General features: G+C 52.9%; 1 protein-coding gene across 1 annotated transcript in view; it reads right to left on the bottom strand.

Moving 5' to 3' along the window:
* MYO1B (myosin IB) overlaps window positions 1-7,674 on the bottom strand; it is a 135,545-nt gene extending 127,871 nt beyond the window's left edge. The window contains exon 1 of the mRNA XM_081095302.1: window positions 7,484-7,674. The gene's annotated coding sequence lies outside the window, so the exon portion shown is untranslated. The remainder of the gene's footprint in view (window positions 1-7,483) is intronic.
* Window positions 7,675-12,900: the final 5,226 nt, after the last annotated feature.

Genomic DNA, 12,900 nt, shown 5'->3' with positions numbered 1-12,900 from the left:
GCTGATCGATGTTTCCCTCATCGATGTTTCTAACTCTCTATCCCTCTCCCCTCCTCTCTGTAAAAAATCAATAAAATATATATTTTTAAAAAAAACACCCATGGATAACCAAGTTCTACCTTTAAAGAAGGTGTGACGTGAACAGAATACAGAATAAAATTAAACCATTCAAGAATTTGAAAGCATGAATTTAAATACATGGGTGAGAGGTCCTTAAGGGATCATGTAATTATGGATTTTTGAGAGGCATCCCCGAAACTTATAAAGCTGTCAAGTCTGCCTCGGGCCCCTTCCCGTGTCACAGAATACGCAGTATCCTGCTCCTGCAGAGAGCGGGTTCCTGAACCGGACCCCATGCAGCAGCTCACACGTTTCTATGAGCGCCTCTCCTCGCCCTGCGGACGGCGGCAAGCGGGGACCTCTTCCTCCTGGCCCCCCAGAGCGGGTGGGTGGAAACTGCTCTACTTATTCCAAGATGGCTAGAGACCCGCACAAGAACCCGCCGTGCAAACTGGCAGGAGCCCGGTGCTCGTAAAAGTTAAGCTTCTCCTAAAAGCATGTAGGCTGGACCATCTTCTGACGTGAATAAAGCAGTGACAATCCTTTGAAAGCACTTTCAAGGGGAAAGGGATCCGCGCGGAACCCAGCATCTCCGCGAGCTCAAGATTGTGAGCAGGGCTTCGGGGTCCAATAGTCAGGAATTTGAAAGGAAGCCGCACGGAGGGGGGAGAGGGGAGGCGAACACGAAAACGGAAGCAGGGCCGGCAGGAATTTTACCAAGTGGCTTTTTTTAGAGTTTCTTCCTGGATAAAGGGTGTGGAAAATCGCTCTCACGAAACCGGTGAAAATGAGTGGGCACATGACGTGCACGCACGACACACAACAAGGCCATGACCAAATCTGTCCCGCTGCCCTTTCGACTCAGTTCTCCAAACCCTCTTTAAGGGTACTGAGCGCTTGTGTTTTTTTTCAGACAGTTTAAGAACCTGGAATGCACAGTTTTGAATTTTCATGTTAACACAGCGAAACGAGTGCCATTTCAAAGCATCCGGAGTCCACGCGGGGTGGGTGGGAAAGCCCAGGGGAGGCAGGGACCAGGCCTCCTCCCGGCCTCTCCCAGCTGCCCAGGAGCCAGGCGCCTGGCACTTAGAAGCTCGGGATCCTTGTTTGATGAGAGAAGGGAGATTATCAGTTCACTCCTCTCTAGACCTCACCTTCTAACTCCTATCCTGAAAGAGTGTAAGTCCATCCCAACTCTCCTCTCCTCGCACAAAATCCCCCTCCCGCAGCCCCGCCCTGCAGCGCTTCTCAGGCCATTCCATCCACAGACACCAGGCCCTGAGCTCCCCCTGGAGACCAGAGATCAGACAACCCCCCGCCCCACCCTAGAACTCCCCCCTGAAGAGAAAGATGCGCCCAGGAGAGGGAGCCAGGAAGACCAGGCAGGGCTGGCTGGGCTCTCGCCCCCTCCCTCACTTGGGGAAGGGGGTGATGCAGGATGGGGAGCCAAGCACACGCCCCAGAAAAGAAGGAGAAACTCAGAAGCTTCCGATCATCCCTCCCAGCTCTGCTCTAGCCACTGGCACCCACAGGCCCAGCTCCGGGTGACACAGGAAGCCAGCCAGGCGGGAGGGCGACTGTCAGGGGGAGCTCTCTGGCTCCTTAAAAGTGGCCCGAAGCCTCACAGAGCACCACCCAGGAAGCCGTGTGCTGATCTGGAAAGACCGTCTTGGGCTCGACCTCTACCCGCCAACCTCTACCCACCGTGGAGGGTTCTGCATTCCCTCATCTGCAGGCATCCCCGCGGGAGGGCAGTGCCGAGATGAAGTGGCAGGAGCATGGGGAGTGCCCAGGATGAGGCCGGACGTGCCCACATCTCATCAACAGGCACGTCTGGGTTGATGGACGGCGGTGCTGAGCAGGGGCTGAGGACGGGGTGCGGGCAGGTGGAGGGAAGCGGCAGGAGGTCACCGAGGACCTGCACCCGCCAGGGCCACCCCGTTATTCAACACCTTCTCCCACGGAAGGTGCCTCATACACCCCACGGCCCTAAAAGGACCCGCCACTCTCTCCGGGGGCAGCGAGCAACAGGATGGTGCTCCCTGAGACCCCAAGCAGCCCATCCTTCAAGGGAGGCAGCGGCGGAGACTGGCCCCTGCCACACCCTCGCGGTCGGAGAAAATGAAAGGAAGGACGCGGACGAGTGGGCACTGTGCTCAGCGTCCTCCCACCCTCTCGCTCTGGTTTGTGTTCAGCCTCTGTCTCGGCTGCCAGCACGTGTGGGCGTGGCCTTGGCCACCACAGCTGCCACAGCTGTTCTCTTCACTGCACCACCATGTACTCCCAGGGCCACCGATCTGGCCGGCTCCAGCCTTTGAGGCTCAACAGATTTCCTTCATTGCTTTTTTTTTTTTTTTTTTAATTGACTTCAGAGAGGAAGGGAGAGGGAGAGAGAGAAACATCAACGATGAGAAAGAATCATTGATCGGCTGCCTCCTGCACGCCCCTCACCAGGGATCCAGCCCGCAACCGGGGCACGTGCCCTGCCTGGGAAATGAAACCTTACCTCCTGGTTCATAGGTCCACGCGCAACCACTGAGCCACGCCTGCTGGCTTCTTTGTTGCTTTTGAATGCATCACTGTGTGCTGAGTAAGATGGGAATGGATGGGGAAGGTACTGACCACTGACCAGAACCTAAAAGAGGCTCTGAGAGTGCGATGCTAGTGAGCATCCCTCCTCCTCCGTAGCTGGGAGCTGGGAAGGTGCTCCCTGTAAGAACTCGGACCTGGCGTCCGCATCCCCTCCTGTCACTATCCCGTGGAGCGGACTTTCCTGGGATGAGGAGACAAGTTCCCGCACTGACACCACATCCTCGAAGGCCCCAAACGGTGTCCGAGCCTGAAATAATTCAACAAGTGAAGGGAGGCCTTCCGGTCTTCAAAGTCTGATCTTGGAAACAGAAAACCAGTATCGACTTTTCCCTTTGCCCAGCAGCATTCTGAGAAATCCACACGCCAGTGGTGACGCACGGGCTACAAGCCACTCCGCTCCTGCCCTTGATGGCCACTCCTGGGTCAATGTCAGGCATCTTTGTCCAGCACCACCCTCCATTCCACTCAAGGACGGAGAGCCCGGCTGGCGTGGCCCAGTGGTTGAGCGTCGGCCTACGAACCCGAGGTCCCAGTTCGATTCCCCGCCAGGGCACAGGCCCAGGTTGTGGGCCCCATCACCAGTAGGGGGCGTGTGGTGGAGCCAGTCAATGATTCTCTCTCATCATTGATGTCTCTCCCTCTCCCTCCCTCTCTGAAATCAATAAAAATATATTTAAATAAAAAGGAAAGGGCCCTGGCCGTCTTGGCTCTGTGGCTAGAGCGTCAGCCTGCAGACTGAAGGGTCCCGGGTTCGATTCCGGCCAAGGACACATGCCTGGGTTGCGGGCTCGATCCCCAGTAGGGGGGAGCATGCAGGAGGCAGCTGATCAATGATTCTCTCTCATCATTGATGTTTCCACCTCTCTCTCCTCCCTTCCTCTCTGAAATCAATAAAGAAATATATTACAAAAATAAATCAATAAAAATAAATGAAAAAAAAAGAAAAGAAAGGAAGGACGGATACCACCTCCATTCCCTTTCCAGGTGGATGCCTACGCTCACCCACTTCCCCTGTGGGGAAAAGACGAACGCAGAAATTCTGTGGAATGTGTGTTCCCACGAGGCCCAGAAAGTCGATGATCTCAGAGGATATTCTAAAGAAAGACCCTTGACACTTCCCGAAGAAAGAATGTCTTCTGTGCGAGGCCAGGGCCAGGACACAAAGCATGTGCTGGGAAAACTCTACGGCTGCTGCCGCCGCGTATGTTTCCAATTCCGATGGCCCATTTCCTCTTTATAATCACATTCCTCCCTCCTTCCCCGGCCGAAAGGGACCCTGGCACTCGGTCTCAGGAAAGAAGCAGAGTGCGGCTCTGACACAGGCGGGGAGAGGAGACGGCTCAGTGATGCCAACAGCACAAAACGCTCAAATCCTCCATCAGGCCGGCTCCATCCACCACTTTTAAATGTTTCCGAAAGTGAGCTTAAATGCTGGCACGCCGAACTTTTTAAACATAAAGCTCCATTCACATACAGCGTATCCACGCGGGCCATCGCCCAGCACAAAGCCTTTCAGCGAGACAGTTTGAGGAGCTGGGATGCCATTGGTCTGGCCTTCCAACCACCTCACGGTGGTTCTGGAGGAATCGATGATGGCGATATATGTGAATGTGATTCACAACCAGCGAAGGGCTGCTAATCAAACAGTTGCTATTCCCGTTACTAAGAGGTCTCCTACCCTACAGGGTATACTTAACAGAGAAAGGGCCCGGCCAGTGTGGCTCAGTGGTTGAGCATTCACCCATGAACCAAGAGGTCACGGCTCGATTCCCCGTCAGGGCACAGGCCCTGGTTGCCGGCTGCATCCCCAGCAGGGGGCGTGCAGGAGGCAGCCGGTCCATGATTCTCTCTCATCATTGATGTTGCTCTCTCTCTCTCTCTCCCTCTCTGAAGTCCATAAAAATATATTTTTTAAAGAAGAGATAAAGGATCTTGGCATCAGAGAAGGGAATTCAAATCTCCCCTCCACCGCTTACTCCCACACGATTAGGCGGTAAGAGGCCAGTGACTAACCTCCGCCCTAGGCTTCCCTCTAGCGAGCTGGGAGGATTCAGGGGGTCGTGCATGTAAAACCCTCTACACACAGTGGACCCTTCCTCAAGGGTAGCGACAGCTATGGTCGGGCCATTTAATCACCATCCACGTGCCCGGCCACTGGAAACAGTAGAAGGGAAGGGGAGAGGAGAGCCTCACCCACCAGGAGGACTAATGCCAAGCACCTGGATCCTATAATCTGAGGATCCCTTCTTAAACCACCCCCACCCCACCCCCACTCCTCCCCTTCCCCATGGACGGCAGAAGCTCCTAGCTGCTTTGCATAACAACAGCAACCAGCGAGAGTCCGTCTGTCTCTAACACCAGGCTTGGCCAGCGATGATTCCATGATTTGTCCCACCCCGTGAAGGGGATGCAGCCCACATGGGGGCATCCATCAGACACCTGTGGCCAGAGACCAACCATCTCAATATATTTTTCTTGATTTCAGAGGGGAAGGGAGAGAGAGAGAGAGAGAGAGAGAGATGGATGGAAACATCAATGATGCCTCCTGCACACCCCACACTGGGGATCAAGCCTACAACCCGGGCCTGTGCCCTGACCGGGAATGGAACCGTGACCTCTTGGTTCATAGGTTGACGCTCAACCACTGAGCCACACCGGCCCAGCCAGAGACCAACCATTTAAGAGGATCCCCCGGCCGTGTCCTCAGTAGTGGTCACGGTCTCATGCTTTGCATTGTGTTCATGTACGTGCCAGGCAGTACTTGGGAGGAATCTAACGAGGCTCTATTTTACACAACAATTCACAACAGGAACGAAAAATCCAAAACGGCCAGAGAACAGTAACGGAGGAGCCTCCCTCGCTCCCTGCCCGGGGGCAGCGTTCCGCCAGCTTGCCGGCTGGACAGCGTCCCGCTGCCACGTCACCGCGCAGTGGCTCCTGAGGACAAGTCTCATGCTTTGCCTCCTGAAAATCTGACCACATCCCCCACGAAAGAGACGGCCCTGGGCCGCGGCTTGCACAGCTCTTTTCCATTACCACTTAGCGGGCAAGGAAAACATTTTTTTCCCCTAAAGTAAGCTTCTCACTGGCCTTCTAAGCTCAGGAGGCTTTCAAACTCGGTTCACCCTAAGATGAATGGCCCGCGGGGTGGTTTCCAGGTGGGCCCGCAGGCTGGTCAAGGAGGTTGCTCTGGGCCACTTGCCAGGTCTGCCTGCAGCCAGCCGACCGACCGACCCACCCACCGGAACTGTGTCCTAAGTCACCCACAGTCACTCTCACCACCAGTCCCACTTGGGGACCCTTCCCGCCCTGTCCCACAGGCAGAAACCATGAATGCCTGGGAATGTCAGCCTCCTCCCCAAACAGCAAACAACTCCCACCATTCAACCCCTACCCCCCTAACACACACACAGCTCCCTCCCGGGTCAGCCCATCCTCTTGGGTCTCTGGATTCCCATCTAGAAGGGTCCCTTAACAAATGCCCAACAGGTTGCATTTAGTTCTCCCTCCCTTAAGAAAAATCCCCGTTCACCAAAATGGGAAGCGTTCCCTTGCTCCTTCCAGATGACCCGCCACGGGGGAGCCCGGGCAGTGGGGGAGCGAGGGCCGTGGGGGAGCCCGGGCTGTGGGGGCGCAAAACCGGGCTCCTGCCTCAAAACCCACACATGGGCTGTGTGGTGTGTTTTCTGGGAAAGACTGTAAAAGGGTTTTTCAATTCAGCGTTACATAATCCGATTCATTTCTTTAGCAATGGCTCATTTTCTGGTGGTTTCCCGCCCCCTCCCCCCAGACATTCCTGGGAAATTGCTGTGTTTTACTATTACAAATTATTTTATGTCCGAATCGGTTCTCTAAAATGTGCCTCCTACCCATTCGGCCAATGTCCACGAGCTGCACACACAGATACCCAGGCACGCACATACACACAGATACCCCGATTCGTAGGGGGAAAACAAATAAAAACCCCCCAAAAGTGGTCTTCCCCTGTAACGAACAAGATCTGATTTCAGGAAAGTAACCTTGGGGAGCGCCCAGAACTCGGGAAGCTCACCACTTGTTGCAGCCACGAGCGCTCCCCCGCAGCCGGAACAAAGCATTGCAAACGCGCTCCAGAACCGGCAGGGCCCGCGGGCGGCATGGGGTGTGTTTGCAATTAGCTCTCCACCCCGGACCCCGCGTCACCCGCTTCCCAGCCCCCTCCCGGCCCAGCACCCGCCGGGACTCCCTTCCCCAATCTGGTTTCCATCCCCGCCCCGCCCCCGCCCTGCCCTCCCGGGAACCGTGAATCAATCCGGTCCCGGGCAGGAAGCCGGCGCCAGGGCAGCCCCTCGCCGGCGGAACAAAGGAGCGAGCGCGGCAGCCCGCCGCCCCGGCCCCTTCCCCGCCGCGGGGCGCGCCGCACCTGAACCCCGCTCGCTCCCATTGTTCTCCCTCCGCCCTCCTCCCCGAGGAGGCCGCCGCGTCCTTTCAGGGAGCCGGGGGGCAGCGAGCGGCTGCGGGCCGGGAGATGGACGGGGTGCGGGGGGCGCGAGGAAGAGCAGGGTCCCTGTGCCCGCGGGGACGCGGGGAACGGGGCGAAGTAAGAGCAACTTCGTCTCCGAGCCCCCAAGCCTCGCTCCAGACCCCGAAGCCACTGCGGGGTCACCCACCCTGTGCGCCCTCCACGGGGCGCGGGGTCTCGCCGCAGCGCCGCCTCCCCCGCCGCCCCGCGCCCCCCGTCCCGCGGGGACCCGGGCACAAAGGCGCGGGGCGCACGCTTCGCCGCCCCCGAGGGCCGCGCGGACCCGCGGAAAGGGCAGGGGAGCGGGGAGAGGGAGCGAGCTCTCCATACCTCGCCGGGCGCCGCTCGCCTCCTTGCCGTCCTCTCTCCGCGGCACCGGGGCGCGGGCCCCCGCGAGGCTGCCGGGCGGGCGCTGTCCCGCCGCTGCGCCCCCTGCGCGCTCGGGCTCCGTCCACGCGCGGTGCCGGGGCTGCGGTGCGCGCGGGGCGGCGAGCGGAGTGCGGGCGCCGCGGAGCGCGGGCTGCGGCGGGAGCTCGGCCACTCCCTCCCGGCGGGGCCGGCCCAGGGGCGGGGGCGGCGACCTCGCAGCCGGATTCGCCCCTCCGCGCGCCCGCGGGACCCGAGCCGCCGCCTCCCGGCCGCTCACCTCCGGCCTCCCGGTGCCGGCCGCACAGCGCCCCCCCGCGATCGCCAGGGGTAGCTCGGCACCGCGGGGCGAGCCCAGATGGGACTGGAATGGGAGAGAGAGGGGGGCGGCCTGCGTTCCCCCCAAAGGAAGGCGAGGTCCTTGGACCCATTTTACGCGCGTGGACTGACTAGTGTCACCGGGGCGCGGGGAGCAGGCGGGCGGGAGGGTTGACAGCTAGAAGCCAGCCCGGGGCAAAGGCCTGCAAAGAGTGGGAGTGTGCTCAGTCCTTCCTCCTCTTCCAGATAAAAAAGTTTGAGTACCAAGAACATCAGAAAATATTCACTTAACCAGTAAAGAGGGGGAAGTATTGATGGCCAAGTGTGCTTTACCCGTAAGGTTTTTATATCGATTAACCCGCTTCATCTCGCATGATGCTGCGGAGACACTGGCAATTCTGTTACGGAAAATAAAAGATGGTTGAAAAGTTCAAACACCCACGTATACCTGAATCCCGTGTGTCGGCTGGCGCTGGGTCACGGTCCATGGCGGGGCAGTGACCTGCATGTTACTTACACAAGTGGGAGCCCTCACTCCAGCCGGCCTCTTGCCTCTGCAGAATTTATTCATTTTAATTATTTAATTATTTATTAAATCATTGTTGAAAGAATTACATAGGTCCCCTTCCCTCCCCCCCATTGACCCCTTCTAGCCATTCCCGCCACCCCAGGCCCCACCCCCTGTGGTCTGTGTCCATGGGTTATGCATCTATGCACACAAGGTCTTTGGTTATCTCTTCCAGCCCACCCACCCTCCCCGCTTTTTTAAAACATTTGTGCTGAAATATTGAATTCAGGTGACGTCATTGAAATTGATGTCCTCATGTTTGCCGCTTCATGCAGACTAGCCAAAGTGTTATTTGACTTATTTTTCATTAAGCTTGTTCAGATTCCTGTACATTATTGAAACTACATTTATTTATTTTTTTATTCCTTTTATATGATCCAACATGACAGAACATAGATAGACTCAAGGAGAAATTAATAGCATCATCACCTCTTTGTGGGATTCAGAACCAGCCGCCTGACCCAGGTCCCGGTTTCCTCACCCCAGGAGGGAGGGTGCTGGTCCGAACTGACTCACCGGGTGAGCTGAGGATTACCTGGCTAAGGTGTGAAGAGCCATGTGGGCTCAGCAATCATTACTCATGGTCCTGGCTACTTTGTCCTATAAAGAAATAGTGTGCCATAATCGGGGCCAGGTTTAAATGGACTGACCTATATCTGGAAGCTGCCGCTAAAATGAGGTGAACCAAGGATCAGACCATATATAGAAACTCCCGTTCCCACCGGCAGAAGGACACAGGCACTGGGGTTTGTCAAATGCCACCGTCGAGTTCGGAAAGGTGGCAGTCCCCCCAGACGGTATCTGCTTGGAACGATCCCATCATCGATGACACCAACAGCTGCAGTCCAGGTCTGCAGAAGGCAGGACGATGGTCTCGGCAAGACATACTGAGTGCCAGGCCTTAATCTCTTTTCCTGCTTTCATCTTCACAAAATCCTGGGCGGTAAGTTACGCTCATTGTTTTACAGACCAGGAAAGCCAAGAACAGACAGGTCCTCCAGCTAATCCGTGGCTATGGCGGCGGCTCGAAGATATGTCCTCCCAGCTGTTAACACCCCTCCCCTGAAGGAGCGGCGTCTAATGCCTTCCCTTGAATATGGGCTGGACTTCGTGACCTGATTCTAACAAATACAATGGAGCCGAAGCGATGCTACATGACTGGATTCTAGGTTGTAAAAGGAAGTGTAGCTTTTTAAAAATATATATATTTCATTGACTTCGGAGAGGGAAAGAGAGATTGAAACATCATTGATGAGAGGGAATCCTTGATCGGCTGCCTCCTGCACGCCCCCTACTGGGGATCGAGACAGCAACCCAGGCATGGGCCCTGAGCGGGAATGGTGATGATGATGTTCAACCAGTGAGTCTCACCAGCCGGGTCTCATGTTCTAGGCCTCAGTTATTGTACGTCATCTTGAATGTGTGAAGGGCCTTCTCGTTCTAAAAAAATCTGTCTTTGTTTTTGCCTTTTTCCCCTCTCCTTTGCTACCTACAAACAAGTTTCACCCACTTTACATATCCTTTGAGGCCAAACTCAGATCTCTCCTCTTCCTGACCATCTTCTTGAACTGGATTCTGCTTTTGTTACTATGGTAACATCTTGATGCCACATCCTTGCGGTATCCTATTAATTTGCTCCAGTTTGTGAAATCTTTCCAGTCGTTTTCTTATACATGTTGGCCTCTGCAACTCGATGATAGGTCTCTAGATTAAAGGAATAATTCGGTTTGTAAACACCAGGGACATGAAAATAAGAATGCTTTACAGAGCTGACTGTGTTCTGGAAAGTGTTCTAACTGCTCTGTGTGTTCATTTATGTAACCCTCACAACAACCCAATGCGATAGGTCATTATTACTATAGTACCCCATTTTACACATGATGAAACTAAGGCAGAGAAAAATTAAGTGACTTGCTTAAGGTTGCACAATGAGAGCCAGGATGTGAATCTAGTCAGTCTGGCTTCAGGCCCAGGCTCTTACCTCAGAGATACATGTACTACTTCTTCTCACACTGGTGAGCATTGCATCTGTGAGCCCTTTTTTTTTCTTTTGTCTTTGAAAACAGGTACAGTCCTCCTCGGCGTCCCCTTCAGATACCAAAATCCTCAGATACTCAAGTTCCTCATAAAAAATGGCGTAGTATTTGCATGTAACCTACACACATCCTCCGTCTATTTTAAATCATCTCTAGATTACTTAGAATACCTAATACCTAATGGAAATGCTATGTAAACGGTTGTTGTACTGTGTTGTGTAGGGGAGAATGATAAGAAAAGAAAGTCCGCACACGTTCGCTGCAGACACAACCACCATCGGCCTGACTGTACGTACAAGTCAGCAACAGCGTCGCCTTCTTTTCCAAATATTTTCAGTCCGCGGTTGGCTGAATCCCAGGATGCAGAACGTGCGATACGCAGGGCCATCTGTGTTGTCTGATTTCTTTAGTATACATCCCCTCGTTCAGAATCGTGCTCCAAATGTAGTAAGCACTGAATGCGTATTTCTTAAATAGTTTCATGCAAAAGAAAATCTTTCTTATGTACTTAAAGAGTACCTTAGAAATAAATGGTTACTGCTTAAAATGTTATTGGAAATTCAAATTAGGTATTATAAAAAATATTTCAGTAGCATTTTCAGCCTCTAGGACTCAGCAACAAAATCACAATTCTTACTCCAAGTATTCAAAAATGGGTAGGTAGGAAGTAGTTAGAAGAGTGGAGCTTGGAAGTTCTCATCACAAGAGAAAAATACAAGATGTTATAACTCAGCCCTGGCCAGGTAGCTCAGTGAATGAGCATTGTCCTGAGGCACCAAGGTTGCGGGTTCGATCCCTGTCAGGGCACATATGAGAATCAACCAGTGAATGCATAAGTGGGTGGAACAACAAGTCAATGTTTCTCTCTCTCCCTTCCCCTAAAATCAATCAATAAATAAAATTTTAAACGTAACTGCCCGGCTGGTGTGGCTCAGTGGTTGAATGTCAACTTATGAACCAGGAGGTCACGGTTCCATTTCTGGTCAGAGCACATGCCTGGATTGCAGGCCCAATCCCCAGTGGGGAGCATACAGAGGCAGCCGATCCATAGATGTTTCCCTCTCTCTCTGCCACTCCCTTCCTCTCTGAAATCAATGAAAATATATTTATTAAAAATTAAATGAATGGCCCTAGCTGGTTTGGCTCAACAGATAGAGCATCGGCCTGCGGACTAAAGGGTCCCAGGCTTGATTCTGGTCAAGGGCACATGCCGGGGTTGCGGGCTCAATCCCCAGTATGGGGCGTGCAGAAGGCAGCCAATTGATGATTCTCTCTCATCATTAACGTTTCCAACTCTCTCTCCTCTCTCCCTTCCTCTCTGAAATCAATAAAAATATATTTTTAAAAAATTAAATAAATGTAACTAGTATGATGACTAGGTAAACTAGACTTATTGTGGTGTTTACTTCACAATATATACAAATATCAAATCATTACATCGTACACCTAAAACTAATGAATGTCAATTATCCATCAATTAAAACATAAAATGAATTTTATTAATACAGTAGATAAATGAAAACAAAAATATTACAGGATAAAAAGACTGATAGGATTTCTCCCAGGCTGGAAAAATCACTAAATCTTTTGGAAGATAAAATGAAAGGAACTGCCCTAACCGGTTTGGCTCAGTGGATAGAGCATCAGCCTGGGGACTGAAAGGTCCCGGGTTCGATTCCGGTCAAGGGCATGTACCTTGGTTGTGGGCACATCCCCAGTAGGGAGTGTGCAGGAGGCGGCTGATCGATGTTTCTCTCTCATCAATGTTTCTAACTCTCTACCCCTCTCCTTTCCTCTCTGTAAAAATCAATAAAATATATTTTTTTTAAAAAGAGAGAGGAACTGGAAGAGCTCCCTGATAGGGTTTTTCATTGGTACCAGACTCTCTGAAAACAAAAAACAACTATTCTTTATAAAAACATAACCATGAAATTGAGCGCTGAAATCGGGCAGTGAAACTCAAGTGTAATTTTTTCCTCACGAAATGCTTTTGTCTACAGCTCAGAGCACTGATCCCTCGAATAAGTGACAGACCCATTGGAAATAAATTCAAATCGCCTACATTGGTTCCCTGCCCGGCTGGTGTGCCTCCGTGGTTGCGTGTCATTTTGAATGTCAAGTGTTCCCTTGACATTTTATAATTTAGCATTTTGCCATTTCAACTAGTAAAAGAATTGTCTTTTTTATTTCCTCTCAAGCTGTAGCAAGTTAGTACCGCTATGGCCAAAGCTTGCTGCTCAATAAGAAATCAATCTAAAAAAACGACTAAGCATTTTTTCGGTCTTTTTTATAAAGCATTTTCATTTTTCTAACAATAACTGGACCTGGTCATCTCGTTGCCGAGGAGGCCCGCAAGGACCGTGAGGAAAAGCAAATCTGGCCAAGGAGGAACCTCTGGCCGTCCACTCCCAATGAAGAGTCGTGTAGCCAATGTGTGAGGTAATATCCTGTTTCTGCTT

Source organism: Myotis nattereri (genome assembly GCF_964212035.1).
Source record: "Myotis nattereri genome assembly, chromosome: 7".
Taxonomy (NCBI): domain Eukaryota; kingdom Metazoa; phylum Chordata; class Mammalia; order Chiroptera; family Vespertilionidae; genus Myotis; species Myotis nattereri.
The sequence above is the reverse complement of the archived record's forward strand: the minus strand, read 5'-3'. Positions and strand labels throughout refer to the sequence as shown.